The 16,903-nt window shown below is 44.3% G+C and overlaps 1 protein-coding gene across 2 annotated transcripts in view; it reads left to right on the plus strand.

The window, feature by feature from the left end:
• LOC116943327 (mitogen-activated protein kinase kinase kinase 9-like) overlaps nucleotides 1-16,903 on the plus strand; it is a 92,257-nt gene that overhangs the window by 43,688 nt on the left and 31,666 nt on the right. The window lies entirely within an intron of this gene.

A 16,903-nucleotide genomic window follows, 5' to 3' on the forward strand; every position in this document is an offset into this window, starting at 1 on the left:
CAGGAAAGGGCGGTCCTGCACAGATGCCATATTTTCTGTCCGTCTGCTACAGCAGAGGTGTAGGGAATTCCAGCAAGACCTACATCTCTGCTTTATTGACCTGGTCAAGGCCTATGATACCATCAGTAGGCCTGGGCTTTGGGTTGTTATTCGTGCTTTTGGAGTCCCTGACCCTCTGCTCACGATCATTAAGGACCTTCATGATGGTGAGCAGGCCCGGGTAAAACTACGTGGCCGGGAGTCAGAGCCATTCCCTGTACACCTTGGGGTGCGACAGGGTGTCCTCTGGCTCCCACATTATTTAACATCTATTTTGACCACGTAGTTCGTGAAGCCTTCAATAGCTGTACCAGAGGAAACTCCATTTGGTACAGATATAATGGGAGGTTGATCGATGCCCGGGTGCGGTCAAGGGATGGCTCCCTATTGCTCAACCACGTTATGTATGCCGATGATTTGGTAATAGCTGCTCATTCAGAGGAGGAGTTGGAGACGCTGCTGCTGAGACTGGAGCGTGCCACTAAGAGATGGGGCCTTACCATCAGCCCCACAAAAACTAAGCACCTGGCTGGGTATTTTGTACTATCGGACACTCCACCCCCACAACTCCCAATCGGTGATAGGGCAGTTGTGGAGAGAGTGGAGAGTTTCCCATACCTGGGCAGTGTGCTTATGACCGGCTCCAGTTTAACAGCAGAGGTCTCACTCCGAATCAGTCGAGCGGCAATATCTTTTCATTGGTTGCGTAAAGCTGTGTGGAAGCTACCTGGTCTGTCGCTCTGCACTAAGCTTCAGGTCTTCTCGGCCACGGTCATTCCCTCCCTTCTCTACGCTTGCGAAACGTGGACCCCCCTAATGGAACATCTTCGCCGGTTAGAAACATTTAGGCTAGTCTGCCTACGATCCATCCTGGGTTTAAACAGGCTGGATTGTGTGAGGAGCTCACAAATCCCTTGAAAGATCTGGGCAAGGTCCCATCGGTGAGCTCCTCCGGCAGGCAAGGCTGCGTTGGCTGGGTCATGTAGCCCGCATGCCCAGCCACCGCATGCCGAAACAGCTTTTGTTCGGCCGGATCGAGGGGGCTAAACGGGCGCGGCACGGGCTAGAGAAGAGATGGAATGATGTGGTACAGGAGGACGTGGAACTAAGTGGACTTGCCGATGACTGGTACCAGCGGTGTCAAGATCGGCCTCTGTGGAGGAGGCTCGTGAAGGACGCTACTGGGCAGTTGGAGGCAGTCGCCCTCCAACAACAACGGAGGGCGGAGGAGCGATGCTCACAACAACGAGCGGAGTGCCGGGTGGCTAAAGCACAGCAGGTTGGCACAGTAGGGGGCATAGGTGGTGCATCAGCCAGCCATCTCAGTCATCTTAGTCAGTCGACCCATGGCACCTGGGTCTGCCCCGTGACCTCCTGCCAGCGGGCGTTTGACACTTCACGTGGTCTCAAGGTGCACATGGCCTGGCACAAGCGTCGTGGTGACGTCACCGCCACTTAGTGGCGAATGGCGGTTGTTGTCAGTCGATGTGTGTACGGCAATGTGACGTCACAATGATGGCACAGTAATGTCTGTGATGTAACTGTGTGTTCATTGTCATGTCACGTGATATGATGTCATAGTGCTGGTGCGCTCTTCTCACATTATTTCAATGCAATTACAGTTGACTGCATACCATTCAAACTGATAATTTGATGTTATAATGTAGTACAACTACAGGTGTACATTTTATGTTCATTATTATCATGTAAAATGTTGAGTAGTAATTGTGGGAATTTTGCCAAACTTGGTCGTAACTGGTTAGATTGACTGACTCTTGTTAAAACTGTCATGCTCCTTTTTATAATATCTCCAAAATTTTTACGTGTTAAAATTGTGAATGAGCTTTTACATTTTTTTCCACATGGTCAGCGTGCCACCATCAGAGACAACCACGTTGTTTTAGTGAGGTGACAATAAAAAAAAAGCCTTGGGAAATCTCTTGACAATCTATAATACGTTGACTTTGGGCATAATTTAGTCTTGATGTGGATCCTGAAGTGCAGCCAAATAACTTTGGAGGAGATATTTAACGCGGTGTATTTCCCCTGTGGGGGTGTGTCAATGAATCTGTCAGTTTCTATGCATGATTCACATACAGTGAGGGGAAAACGTATTTGATCCCCTGCTGATTTTGTACGTTTGCCCACTGACAAAGAAATGATCAGTCTATAATTTTAATGGTAGGTTTGAACATTGAGAGACAGAATCACAACAAAAACAATCCAGAAAAACGCATGTCAAAAATGTTATAAATTGATTTGCATTTTAATGAGGGAAATAAGTATTTGACCCCCTCTCAATCAGAAAGATTTCTGGCTCCCAGGTGTCTTTTATACAGGTAATGAGCTGATATTAGGAGCACACTCTTAAAGGGAGTGCTCCTAATCTCAGCTTGTTACCTGTATAAAAGACACCTGTCCACAGAAGCAATCAATCAATCAGATTCCAAACTCTCCACCATGGCCAAGATCAAAGAGCTCTCCAAGGATGTCAGGGACAAGATTGTAGACCTACACAAGGCTGGAATGGGCTACAAGACCATTGCCAAGCAGCTTGGTAAGAAGGTGACAACAGTTGGTGCGATTATTCGCAAATGGAAGAAACACAAAAGAACTGTCAATCTCCCTCGGCCTGGGGCTCCATGCAAGATCTCACCTCGTGGAGTTGCAATGATCATGAGAACGGTGAGGAATCAGCCCAGAACTACACGGGAGGATCTTGTCAATGATCTCAAGGCAGCTGGGACCATAGTCACCAAAGAAAACAATTGGTAACACACTACGCCGTGAAGGACTGAAATCCTGCAGCGCCCGCAAGGTCCCCCTGCTCAAGAAAGCACATATACATGCCCGTCTGAAGTTTGCCAATGAACATCTGAATGATGAAGAGGACATCTGGGTGAAAGTGTTGTGGTCAGATGAGACCAAAATGGAGCTCTTTGGCATCAACTCGTCGTGTTTGGAGGAAGAGGAATACTGCCTATGACCCCAAGAACACCATCCCCACCGTCAAACATTGAGGTGGAAACAATATGCTTTGGGGATATTTTTCTGCTAAGGGGATAGGACAACTTCACCGCATCAAAGGGACGATGGACGTGGCCATGTACCGTCAAATCTTGGGTGAGAACCTCCTTCCCTCAGCCAGGGCATTGAAAATGGGTCGTGGATGGGTATTCCAGCATGACAATCACCCAAAACACATGGCCAAGGCAACAAAAGAGTGGCTCAAGAAGAAGCGCATTAAGGTCCTGGAGTGGCCTAGCCAGTCTCCAGACCTTAATCCCATAGAAAATATGTGGAGGGAGCTGAAGGTTCGAGTGACCAAACGTCAGCCTCGAAACCTTAATGACTTGGAGAAGATCTGCAAAGAGGAGTGGGACAAAATCCCTCCTGAGATGTGTGCAAACCTTGTGGCCAACTACAAGAAACGTCTGACCTCTGTGATTGCCAACAAGGGTTTTGCCACCAAGTACTAAGTCATGTTTTGCAGAGGGGTCAAATACTTATTTCCCTAGTTAAAATGCAAATCAATTTATAACATTTTTGACATGCGTTTTTCTGGATTTTGTTATTGTTATTCTGTCTCTCACTGTTGAAATAAACCTACCATTAAAATCATAGACTGATCATTTCTTTGTCAGTGGGCAAACGTACAAAATCAGCAGGGGATCAAATACTTTTTTCCCTCACTGTACATGCAGCACAAGACTTAACTGCTGGCCATGTTGTGTTGGTTGATTTGGACGTTGCTGAGGAAAGATGGAGTCCATGGAGGCAATTCATGTTTTTTTCTCGCTCACTGTCGCCTCTTTCTGATACAATGGGGTGCACTGCATTGTGAGATTTTCGCACTGATTCTTTGTCTCGATTGATAGACGAAACAAGTGTAGTGTAAAGATGGAGACCCAGTCTTCTCTGGAGGCAACACGTTTATTTATAACAATTGTAACGGTAACACAAGGTCCCTGACACAAAGGGGTTATCGGCCCCTTCCACCCGATGTCCCTGGGGAGGTATAGCCTCCGGGCTAGCGTGTCCTAAGCACTGGGATTACTTCCTTGATATCAGCCCTCTGGCTAGGGGGACCTAGGGGATGCTAGCTGACCCGACCCATCCAAGGTCCTCGGGTCCCAGCCACTGGCCCACTCAGTCGCGGCCCTTAGAAGGACGTTGGGTCCGGGTTTTCCCAGGGTCCTAGTAAATAATAAGGCGTTCATTAAAAGTATTAATTGCTTAAAAGTAGCGAATTAATTGATTAATTTATGCCCATGTTGACACAGGCATGCATTGTCACCGGATCCGAGTACGTGTGCAAAATGTGGAATTGATTGGACAACGGGTAGTGGACGAAATTTTGAGGGGAACATTCAGCCCATGTCATCTCTCTGTGGTTGATAAAATTCGTACTGTTGTCCAACAGGCCAACAGTGCCTGTGCTACAGAGAGTCTGGCTCCCACCACAGAAATGTGGAATTTACACCGCTGGCTCGGGGATGTCTTTGTGGAGATGAGCGTGAAGACACCTGTTATATTCGAACATCACAAGAGTGTCATGTGGGTTGCGTGTGATTGCCTTCGCTCCCGGTTGAGCGGACTCATTCACCTTTCAAAAGGGCATGCACCAGGAATTAAGCTCGGTTAAAGTCTCGTTCCTCATTCAGCCCAGCCAGCAGCACTGGCCAGATGGCTAGGGGGAAATTGACACAGTAATCTCTGAGCGTTGCTTTGTGTTAGACTTAAGCGCTGTATGATGTCTGCTCTACTGAACACCATTATAGGTGCGCGCGAGAGATTCGCTGCGTTTCAGCGGAACGGAGGTATATTTTTTGCGTGCTCTGAATTGTAGCCGTACTTAAAGCCATTGCCCCCTCATTTACTCCCATTGCCCCCTTATTTACTCCCCCCCCCTTATGTTCTGGTCTCTCCTCCATTACCATCCAAAAAAATAAACATCCACCCTCTTCTCTCCGGTCTCATAATGCCCATGTCTCATTTCAAGGGCAGCCTCTTGAGGTGCAGTTGTGTTTAGGCACATTTTGTTAGCACATTGTGTCGTAACTTTATTTTATTTTGACCAGAAATCCACCCTTCAACTCCGAGCCAAGGTCTGAAACTGCTTGGCTCCTACTGCCGCATGCGAAGCTTTATTGTACCTCCAAAAAGGGGGCACGCCTACTTAGGGTTTGCGTAATCAGATGCAAGTTTTCATTGCACATTGGTGGGTGATCCTTGGCTTTTTTTTGCTTCAACCTGTCTTGTGATAGGATCATAAAAGTATCGAAGCGTAATGTTAGCAATCTTTGCCCCTGGTGGGTTATAAAGGCTTTATTAAGATGTTGGCACGGCAAACCAATGTGGCACACCGTCTTTTGGTCGAGGCAACCCTTTCCCTCGTGACGTTGATAATTTCGTTATAGTTTTGAAAGTTGGAGGAGGGGTACCCTTGGTATATATATAAAAAAACAAAACACATTTCCTCTGGCTAGTGAAGTGAGCTGCCCTGTGCGGCCGTTGCGGCGCCGTGCGTGTGCGCGATTGCTCGTGCCAGCTGCGGCACACTGTCCGCATTCGGCGCACGCACGCGGACACACGCTTGTGAAAAAAAAGCGCTGGGTGGTAAGCTCTGTGCATGCAAAAAGCATTTTCTGCAAGCAAGCTCCTTGGGCCCAAATGAATAAATGCATTTTTGTTTTATATTTACTTGATTCAAAATTGCAACGTTGCAGGATGGTGAGATATTGGCGATGGCTTTGGGGACACCTTCATCCAGATGTGGATTCATTGGTCATGGTTGATGGTAATGGTTCAAAAGTAAATATCTCTAACACAAGTGAGTGTGTGCGGAAGTAGTTGCTCATCTTTTTTGACAGTTTAGAGTCGGTGGTAGAAATTCCACATTCCCATGGTGGAAGTGAGTCGCTCTGTTAGGCTATTACTGTTGCCTTCAATAGGTTCTCATTTTATTGACCCCAAAGGCATGTTAGACTGAGCTGACATCCAGCCAGGGTTTGCTGTACTTATGAGCAACTGGCAGCAAACGGAGATCCATTCAATTGGTATACATTATTGACATATTTTTCAAAGTTTAGGAATATGGGATACAGCACCCTCAATTAAAATTACCCTTTCTTGAAAATGTTGATGTCCCTCTTTAATCACACTTGACAATTTGGTGGACTCCTGCATAAATAACTGGGCATTTACAGTGGGAATCAAACCTTCAACTCCAATAATTTGGCTCAGTCGTCAATGCGCTAACTGCTAAGTGACTTGGCTGCTATATAACTGGAATTCCCTTTTTGTGGTGTTTGATAGCCATTCAAAATAACTAACGTTTCCTTCAAAGCAGCCAAATGCAATTATCGCACAAGAGCAAAACACACACACACACTCGAGTGCTGTGGCTTTGAATCATGGAATGCCTGGAGTTTTTTTGTCATTACAGCATCATTTAAAGTTTAAATGTTCACCTTTTCTTTGCATCCTTTCAATGAGCCCACTCACAACTCTCAGAGAATTCTAGATTTGAAGCTTTCGTGACTGCAAGGATCCATACTCTTTGGTTCTATTCGGTAAAGTCACGTAGGTAAAAATAAAATAACAAAAATCACGACTTTTCGGCCACAACACAAGTGGCCTTCATCAGGTGAAGGGACCGTGCTGTCATGAGGACAGCGTTGGAGTGAAAACAGCCAAGCCCAGGTCGTGTCCTTTAAGCTGTGTGGGAGGAAGCAAAACGCTTGACAAAGGAATTCGTATAAAAATGAGCATGATGTACGTAGGAGGTGCATGGGCCATGATGGACCAGGAGCGGGTGGGGGCCATGACGGACCAGCAGCGGGTGGAGTGAGTGGAGTGAGTGAGTGGGGTGAGTGAGCCGGTGGAGTGAGCGGGTGGAGTGAGCGGGTGGAGTGAGCGGGTGGAGTGAGCGGGTGGAGTGAGCGGGTGGAGTGAGCGGGTGGAGTGAGCGGGTGGAGTGAGCGGGTGGAGTGAGCGGGTGGAGTGAGCGGGTGGAGTGAGCGGGTGGAGTGAGCGGGTGGAGTGAGCGGGTGGAGTGAGCGGGTGGAGTGAGCGGGTGGAGTGAGCGGGTGGAGTGAGCGGGTGGAGTGAGCGAGTGGAGTGGGTGGAGTGAGTGGGTGGAGTGAGTGGGTGGAGTGAGTGGGTGGAGTGAGTGGGTGGAGTGAGTGAGTGGAGTGGAGAGAAATAAGCAGCTGTGAAAGTTTGGGATATCACTACTTGAATTTTTTTTTACTGTACCATTGAAAATTAGTTTAATGTTTGGTTTGGTTTAGAACAACTTTCCAATGATTGCTTAATTTGAAACCATGCTCTCGGTTGAAATTGTGTCTGTGTTTGTAAATCTGAATTGCCTCGTGGACAAATCTCTGATAAAAACCCGTGGGTTTGCAGAGAACTTTGGTATCGGAGAAAACTATATTGTGATCACCCACAGCATTGTAACAGTGGTCAGCTACGGCAGAAGAATTCGTTCTGCCGTGTTTCAAATCTGATTTTGTGCTCGCTAATTCGGTCAGAGACATGTCGCTTCGTCTCCCCGATATAGCAATCACCACAAGTGCAGCTCAATTTGTAAACCCCGGGGTACTGTAAGTCTGGAACGACATCCTTCACGGATGGGATCAGGTCACAGATTTTGTGTACTGTATTGAACCGGACCAGGATCTTGTGTTTGTTTAGAATTTTGGAGATCTTTTTAGTAACGCCTGCTATATATGGTAGTGTGATGGTTTTGACCGGAGCATCAAGTGGTTGTTTCTGTATGGAGGGAGAAACAGCTTGGCGGATGGTACGGTCATAGTATCCTTTTCTGTTGAGTGCCAGGTGTACATGTTTTAATTCACTGGTCAGGTGGTGTTGGTCCGAAATGCAATTTACCCTGTGGTATAACGTTTTGATGAGAGAATTCTTTTGAGCTGGGTGGTGGTGGGAATCATGTTTCAAGTAGGAATCTGTGTGGGTGGGTTTCCTGTAGACAGAATGCCCCAGTGAGCCATCAGGTCTCCTCTCAAACAGAACATCTCAGAGAAATACGATCTGTAATGGGGGATAGGTGTTTGGTTAATGGTTAATGGGATGTATGGAGAACTACAGGAACACAGCTTGCAACCTCCCTTCGCTTCCACCCCTTGTTTAAACACCACAAGTCTTTTAGTCACGTGGTGACATGTCGAAGACTTTAATTTACCATTCGCGAGACGCACGTGAACATAAACCTGAGCGTTATTCAATTACAATGTGAAAAATAACATGGGACGAGATTTTATCTCCGTCGCCTGGTATGCAGGAGGTTGTGGGTTCGATCCCGACCCTGTCACCTGTATATTTGGAGTTTGCATGTTCTTTCTCCCTGTGGTCGCATGGATTTTTATCCGGGTCCTCACGGTTTTTCCCTTCACATTTAGAAACGTGTTTAGATTATTTGTATGCGATAGATTTACACATGATAAGGCAGTTAATTCAGCTGTTATTTGTGGTAAGGTCACTTTTGAAAAAGAGCTATATATCTCAGTGGGCTTTACCTGATGAATAAAATAGTTTTAGTTTAGTTCGTGTGGACTAAACGTGAAGAGACACTTGCAGTGACAGTGACTGAGCACACTGACATTAGAAACATAGCCTTACAGGGTCGAAATGCCTCCCCCTTTGTACCCGTTACGCAGCTGAGATGCCAGTGGTAACGGATAAGTCATGTTTGTGAGCCATATCAAATTGGTAGGCTTCATCGTTCTTCTTTTTTTATGGCAAGGTGAAATTTGCAACATTCTGTCTGTGTGTGTTGAGATTATTAATCCATTCAATAGCCTCTGGAGGCCTGGTGGATGTCGGTGATAATGCCCGCGAATCGGAGGTGCAGGCAGTATGGGAACGTGTGATCCATGGTGTGTGAATCGGCGGTGCGGGCAATGCTGGCTCTGAATCGATGTACTTGCTTTCAGTGAATTGGCTGTGTAGAGGGCAGTCAGACTGCGATTGATGGTCTGCCTCTCGCGACCGCAGCAGTCACATTGCAGAGGGCTCTTCGTTTTCCATGGATTAAGGAGGTGACCTTGTCTGCCATGCCTCATAGTGGCACGATGAAATGAAACGGATGTAACCAGCCCATGGGGCATAGGTTCCCCACCCCGAGTGTGTGCACTGACTCAACCCATGCAAACATACTTCCTCCCCCACGCCCTTTTTCACAGCCTGCTTCTTTTATTGTTGCGGATTTTTGTTGTTGTTTATAGCCCTGCAAGGACATTAGCCTGACCCCCAAGACCCATGTGTTTTTACCATTTTCTAAGCTCATGGGGCTGACTTGCATGAGGCGCATTCACTTTGCAAGCATAGGTACTGTCTTCTTTGGTTCGTTCGGTAAAGTCATGTAGAATGAGAATAAAATAATAAATTGATAAAATAAAATAACACAATAACACAATATTATTCTTTCGTACGGCCTATTAAGTGCAACAATGAGAGATTCAGTTGTATATGATTAAGCCATTTAACTTATTTTGTGTGGTCGTTTGTGAATTGCAGGTCCACCCAACCACCGCGTTCACATGTGTGTTTGGGGCATTGCGAGATTGTGCTCCATGGTTTGGAGTTTGTAGCCACAGCTCCATATCGGAGAGATAATATTTATTTTACACTTGTGAATAAAGTGTCTGCGTCTTCCGTTGTCTGTGCACATCTGGTTTAGTGCTGACTATTGTTCCCATGAGAGGTCGAAGCCAGGCAGTCTGGGAGTGGGGTCTCTACCGATCGAGTATAAGGCACTGATGAGAGAAGAGTATTGCTGGGAAAGTTAGCGCACAAAGTGTTGGGTGGTGTTGCATGGTTGTTTGTATACACATTACATAAAATCCATGATCTGGTTCCATCTCTAAAAGATGTGATTCCGGACATACAGTACCCTGGTGTCTACAAACTAAGTTGCCTCTGTGATAGTAGTTACATTGGAGAAAACAAACGACATGTCTCGGACCGCATTCGTGAACACAAAGCAGACCTTAAATCACGGTAGGACCAACACCTCGGCCGTGGCAGATCACTGTTATAATTCAGTAGGCTCACATGACATTGACTTCTCCAAGACAGAGGTTCTTTACAAGCCATCGGGCTACCATGAGAGATTCGTACATGAGGTTATCCACATATACAAACACAGAGACAATTTCAACCAAGAAGATGGATTCTGGCTTAGCAATGATTGGAAGGATTTGAAAAACCATTTCGGGTCTTAATTGATTGTTCACGCTTACGGTGGCTTTCAGACAGCATACATTAATTTTTCGTCTCCCCCCTCCTCTTTTCCGAACATAGATGAACTCGTCCTTTTAAACAAACTGGCAAATCGCTATCCGTGGCGCTAACGTTTAAAAATAAATAAATAAATACTAACCGCTACTTCTTTCAAATGTTCTTGCCGTTGGTTTTCACACCTGATGATGACTGTTTGTGTTACAGTCGAAACGTCGTGAGAATTTTATTGTTTTATATATATTTTATTGTTTCCCTTCAACGTGACTTTACCGAAAGAACCAATAATATGTTGTATACTTGTTTAGTGTGGCGATCAATTCAAAATTGGAATGGTTCCTAGAGGATCATTGGAATCTGTTAGGGTGAGCTTTGTTACAGGATGTAGTTATTGGGCATGCGGCGATTAAGGATTGTATAGCGTGTGGAATGTGTTACATATTATTTGTTAATGCTGGTGATAACCAAACTAAAACAAAGAGCCATTTCATTAGGCAGGCCTAACAGGACAACACGAGTGGTGAAAAATAACATAACAGGATCACGGGGCAGGTGGGGGCTGTATGTATGCATGTACGTTGCACTTTTTCGACACGGTACGTAGCCAACCGTGCTTTTAATCGGGCTCCGGATCATGCATGTCCCACACTGCGGCACTGGGAGGGAGGTGGGTGCTGGCGGGCATAGCGCAGAACTGCGGGTCCAGAATGATGGCTTTGTCTCTGGATTTATTGTTTGACCTGAGTCGCCATAGAGCCAACAATGCATTTGCATCAAATGTGGCAGAGCCAGCACTGCGTTTGGCAGGATGTTGCATTGCAGTGCTTTTTAATATTTATTGCTTAGTCAGGTGACATCCCATTGACTATCCTTGTATTATCGGCAAAAGAGGCTGAATATATTTAAAGTATATAATAAGTTACTGTATTGTGTGTTTTTTTCTCACAATTTCATTAATGCATATATTTGTAAAGATGCTTTTTGCAGGTTTGGTAATTGTATTTCGTGGTCTTCCTTGAGATTGCTGATGTTACATGGCCTTTAACGTCTGCTTAATTCAGACAGATGGTCTGTTTTGGCAGTTTCCTTCAGTATAAAGACCTCAATTTTGTGCAAGCAAATTACTTAACACCATGCGTGAATCACTGGATCGGGTATCATGGTTAGAAGGTCCCAAGTTCAAATCCTGGTTGGGGGCTGACGCAGCCCTCAATTGCTCCACGGTCAATAAAATTTAGTGCAATTTCAGGGAAGTATATAGTGGCTGTCTCATGGATTGACTTTCCTCCACCATCGTAATGTGTAACTTCTGCCACTGGTTCAGGGCTGTAGACAAGAGATGAGCACCACTGCATGCTCGTTTGGCCACTTGAACTTTATGACGAAAGCTACCTCGCCAGGTATACAGGAGGTTGTGGGTTCGATCCCGGACCCTGACACCTGTTGTATAATTGGAGTTTGCGTGTTCTCCCCATGGTCGAGTGAATTTTTCTCAGGGTCTTCCGGTTTTTCCCTCCACATTTAGAACCGTGTGTTTAGAGTATTTGGTTGCTATCAATTTCCAAATGATAAGTAACTTCATTGAACTATAATTTGTTGTGAGGTCGCTTCTGAAAAATAGCTATATAGCTCAGTGGGCCTTACCTGGTAAACTAAAAATAGTTTATAGTTTAGTTTTAAATATGAAGATCAATCTTGCAGCTTTCCTCGAAATAACTTTGTTGCCATCTTTGAATGTTACGCAACATCCTGCGTTAAGCAACACAAATTTATTATTCGGCTGCACTTTACCGAGTCGTTGGGAGTCTGTTACCGTCCGTGTCTAATCATTAATATATCATAGGCTGGTAGGCCTGAGGCTCGTGGCTCAGTTGGCCTACCCTCTTGCCCTGCCTGGATGGTTCTTGCAGAGATCAGATTGAGAAAATGTGCCTGTTTTTGTTAAAACAAAAACTAAAAATTACAATGCAATTTCGGGAAACTAAAGTGTAAATCAGAAGATACATATTCTTAGCTCTTTCGGTAAAGTCACGTTGAAGGGAAACAATAAAATATATATAAAACAATAAAAATTCTCACGACGTTTCGACCATAACGCAAACGGTCATCATCAGGTGTGAAAAACCAACGGCAAGAAACATTTGAAAGAAGTTGTTTTTTTCACACCTGATGATGACCGTTTGCATTATGGTCGAAACGTCGTGAGAATTTTTATTGTTTCATATATATTTTATTATTTTATTGTTTCCCTTCAACGTGACTTTACCGAAAGAGCTAAGAATATTAATTGCTGCAGTCACGAAAGCTTTAAATCAGAAGATACATGTGATATAACAAAGGTGACATTCACACGCAGAAATCTGTTGCGTTGAATATTTAGCGTCAGGTTGTTTGACGGCTATGAATACATCGGCTGGAATGTTTCAGCCCATAATAAGATGTTTTAGGTGGTCAAAGCACAACAGGAAGTCCCAGAATGCTGTGCATGTCAAGGTGACAATATAATTATTGTACACGTTCTGCACACAGCAAGAGGAGAAGTGATAGCTGTATTCTAACGATGAGTTCTAATAAGAGTTCAATCAGTCCATAGGTGGCTTTCTCATCCTATTGTTAACTAAAATAAAAGCGCTGCACTTTCAGCTCTTGTGCTCTTAGCCATCACAATCTATGCTGTGCAGGATATGATGTTTTCATCTTGACTTGCAAAGCATGCTGGGGCTTTCCATTTCGGCTTTTGCCATCTAAAATGTATGTTTGTCATGTACAGTCATTCCCCGATTTACGTCTCCCCCTTTTACGTCGTTTCGCAAATACGTCGTCACTTTGATTATTAATACCGCTACCTGTTTAGCGTCGCCTCAACCCCATACTTATGTCGCTGACAGCATCATTCGTCTTTGTCGTATCCGTCGCCTCTCAGCCTTCGCCTCCACCTACTTTGTACATGAACTGTATGTTATTGTACCTGCGTAATTCGTGTTAAAGTTTACTGCTGTACACGAGTGATGAGTACAGTGTTTTTAGTAATTTAATGTAATGTCGTGGGTACGTCTAGGATGAAGATGCATGGATGAACACAGCTTCATCAATACCCTCCGTTATTTTGGTTTCAGCTCTCGTGGTGTGCAGACTACTTGTGCTTTGATCTATGTCGTTTCGATATTCGACGCAGGAACGCACCCCCGGCGTAAGCTCGGTTACTGGAGTACCATTTTTTTTTACACTCTGCTGGTTGATGGGATTTATAATATGTGACATGAAGGTCTTACATTTGACTAAAATCTTGTTAGCAAAATTAATTGCTCAGCTTTAATTAAGAGTGTGGTTTTTCTCACTTCGACTTGGATGCTGCCGTAGTGAGCATGGTGATGTCACAACAAAGTCAAGTAGAAGTGTACCGATGCACCAGTTCACTGATTAATCATGGGACCTCCTTTGCCAGTACCAAAATATGAGAATAGGTTTTTTTTCCCCTTTTTTCTGGCAACAAAAAAAAAACCTTTTACAAGGAATCATGTCTGCATTAACCAGAATACGTGTGGTCAGAATGTAAACAAAAAGCATACTCTGGTAATATTATATGCATTGTCTTTGAAACCGATTGATCCACACCAGAGACAGCTTTCTTTTGAGCCTCGTCTCAAACGGTTGTTAGACCAAAGTCGACAGCACAAAGACAATGCACTATCAGAGTAATGAGAGCTCGGGGTGAGCATCTACATCATGGGACCTCCTTTGCAGTTTCAAAGACAATGTATATCCTATCAGAATGTTTTTTGTTTGCATTCTGACAAGTATTGTGGTTAATGCAGACATGATTCAATCTTGTTTGAAGTTTTCGTGACTGCAGAAATCTAAATAAATAATAAATCGCTATGATTTATTGTTTCTACCTACGTGACTTTACCGAAAGAACCAAAGAGTACAGATAATTCCTTGTAAAATGTTTTTTTGTTGCCAGAAAAAATGGGAAAAAACTGATTAATATTTATTTTTAAGATAAGAGAGTATACGTTTAAAATTTTGTGTTTGTTGTACAGGGTCGTACAGTGGTTCACGCACTGCACGATCAACTTCATCACCTGAGTTCAATTGCAGGCTGTGGCTAACATCGGTGGCAAGTGATATTATTTAGATTATTTTGCTACTCTAAATGTCCACTTGAAAAAGTCACTCATTGAGCTATAAATTGTTGCCAGGTCGCTTCTAAAGTAGAAGCTAATAGCTCAGTGGGCTTTACCTGGTAAGATAAAACAAGTTTAGTTTTGTAAAATCTTTTGAGTGATTTGTTTACCTTTCCTATACTCTGCACTTCTATCGTGTTTTTGTATTGTTTGTTGTTGTAACGTTCTGACCTGCTCATACTGGACATCTGTGAAAAAGAGGTTTATAGCTCATCAGATTGCTTCAGTATAACTAAATATTCTGATATCTGAGCCGGGGTCCTGGGCAGGTTCTCTTCACCAATCATAAACTGCCCAGTGTGGTGACATGATCATGCAACTCCCCCCCCCAATCCATGACCAACACGGCGTGGGGAGGCCTCCAGCCAACAGTGGATTAACAAAGGGCTAGGAAAATATATGCTATGTGTAATGGATTCATTGTGATCTCTGCCCACCACTAATATCCATGTTAAACAAATATCGATTCTTTAATCAAAATTACAACAACAGCGATTCTTCAAATCGCCAGCGAGTGAATAATGACGTGTCTGATACAAAGGGCACGTTTGTGCCTTGAGAAAGTTGTGCCTGCGTGGGCATTTTTTGGGTTGGGCGGTTGCACCGTCCTGTAAGCGCCGATGTGCACATGCGCTGGCGCGAGACTCGTCGCACCCTTTGTTGTGTACAAAGTGGGTCCAGGTCACTGCCTGGACAGGTCATTTCAAACATTGCATCACTGGCACCACTGTTCATCGTGTCACGGTGACCGTTATTGTTGGCGTTCCTTGTTAAAATTTGTCACGGTGTCGTATACCTGTGAGTCATTGTATTTATGAAAGATATCCTATATTAGAAAAAAAAGTTTTGCTGGCTGGCTGACCCTTCCCTGGCTGGCCTGGATGGCTGGCGTATGGGCAAGTGCGAGTTTCGTGATGGTGATGTTACCACGCTTACATCTCAGCATTGAGCCGGGTTCGTGCGTCGTGCCGACGTCACGCCTCCCTCTACTCACCCTCCAACCCCAGCTGTGGATCCCGTGCAAATGTACCGGATAAGCTATCGTACTATCATGCTATATCAGAAAAAGTTTTGCTAGCTGCATGTAGGGAGGGACGGCCGGACAGACGGTCACGTCCATAGGACGTGCGGGCTACTAGTTCCAGTAATTATAATGTGTGACCCTTTGTTAATCCACTGCTGAATGAAGGTTTCTTCATGCTGTGTCAGTCATGAGAGTTGTTTGACCGTACTTCGCCACACTGGTCAAGTGCAGGTTGGTCAAGTGGGGAGTATCGTAGGACCAGTTCAGATTTCACTCACCGCTGATGTTAGCGGCGGCTGGGAATTGAACTCTTTTCACCAGGTTCATAATTCTGCGTGTGAACCACTGCGTTACCGCTCCCCGTTAACAGTAATATTTGTGAGCTATAATTCTTCAGTTATTATCCATTCGTTTAACATCACAGTGAATATGATATGTTTTTACATGCACCTGTTATTATGACTTGTGATTAGCCATATGACAATTCATTGATTAAAATCAAATCTTTGCCTACGATATATGCTTCAACTCGTGCATTTAAAATAGTATTAACGATTTGTGCAAATTATTTGTATAAGCTACCTTTAGGCTCATGGACCAAATGAGATGGCACTTGCAAGGCAGGCAATATAAATGGACAGTACAAACATAATGTAAAAGAACCAACTGTTGGCTTGAATCTTGACCCTGCATTGCACCAGTTGGCCATTTATGTTTCGTGTGATTTACTGACAAGCGATGGACAGCATTCTCTATGAGTATTTGGCCATCCGAGCAAGAGTCAACTTACCCAACCTTTGTGATCCTCACTCCTTCAAAGTCTGTGAAAGGAATGCCAACTTCTGTGGCTGCACCACTTAGTGTGACATAAATATTGAATGGACCGGTCTCTGCCATATAGATGTGGAGTTTCCACCAGCGTATTTAGCCTCGCAACTATAGTTGCCACTGCTGAATACTCGTTCAAGCATTAGTGCACTTTGAGATTTGAATTTTATAGATCTCTGAAAACATCACAGGAATGCCATCTGTTGTTATAAAGCCACGTTTATCACGGTTGTTTTTTGCAGTGTGATAAAAAAAGTCCCTGGCCTTCCAAAGCAGTGGTGCTAGAACAGAGTGAAAGTTCATTTTTTGGAATGATGTTATTTTTAAACATGACCCAATATCATATTTGTAGATTTACGCGTGTTGTAAATCATTGTTAACTGAAAAAAAATGGATGTCTGAAAACCCTAAGAAATCTAGAGAAAAATATCTGATAACATTCAGAGAAATGTGGAGTAAACCCATACTAGCCAGGTCTGGCTGCCACTGACTTACGTGTTCAGACGCATAGCAATGTATATCTTCTTTGGTTCTTTCGGTGAAGTCACGTAGAAAGAAA

Source organism: Petromyzon marinus, chromosome 17 (assembly GCF_048934315.1).
Source record: "Petromyzon marinus isolate PM22_M1 ecotype Great Lakes invasive population chromosome 17, UKy_Petmar_22M1.pri1.0, whole genome shotgun sequence".
NCBI lineage: Eukaryota > Metazoa > Chordata > Hyperoartia > Petromyzontiformes > Petromyzontidae > Petromyzon > Petromyzon marinus.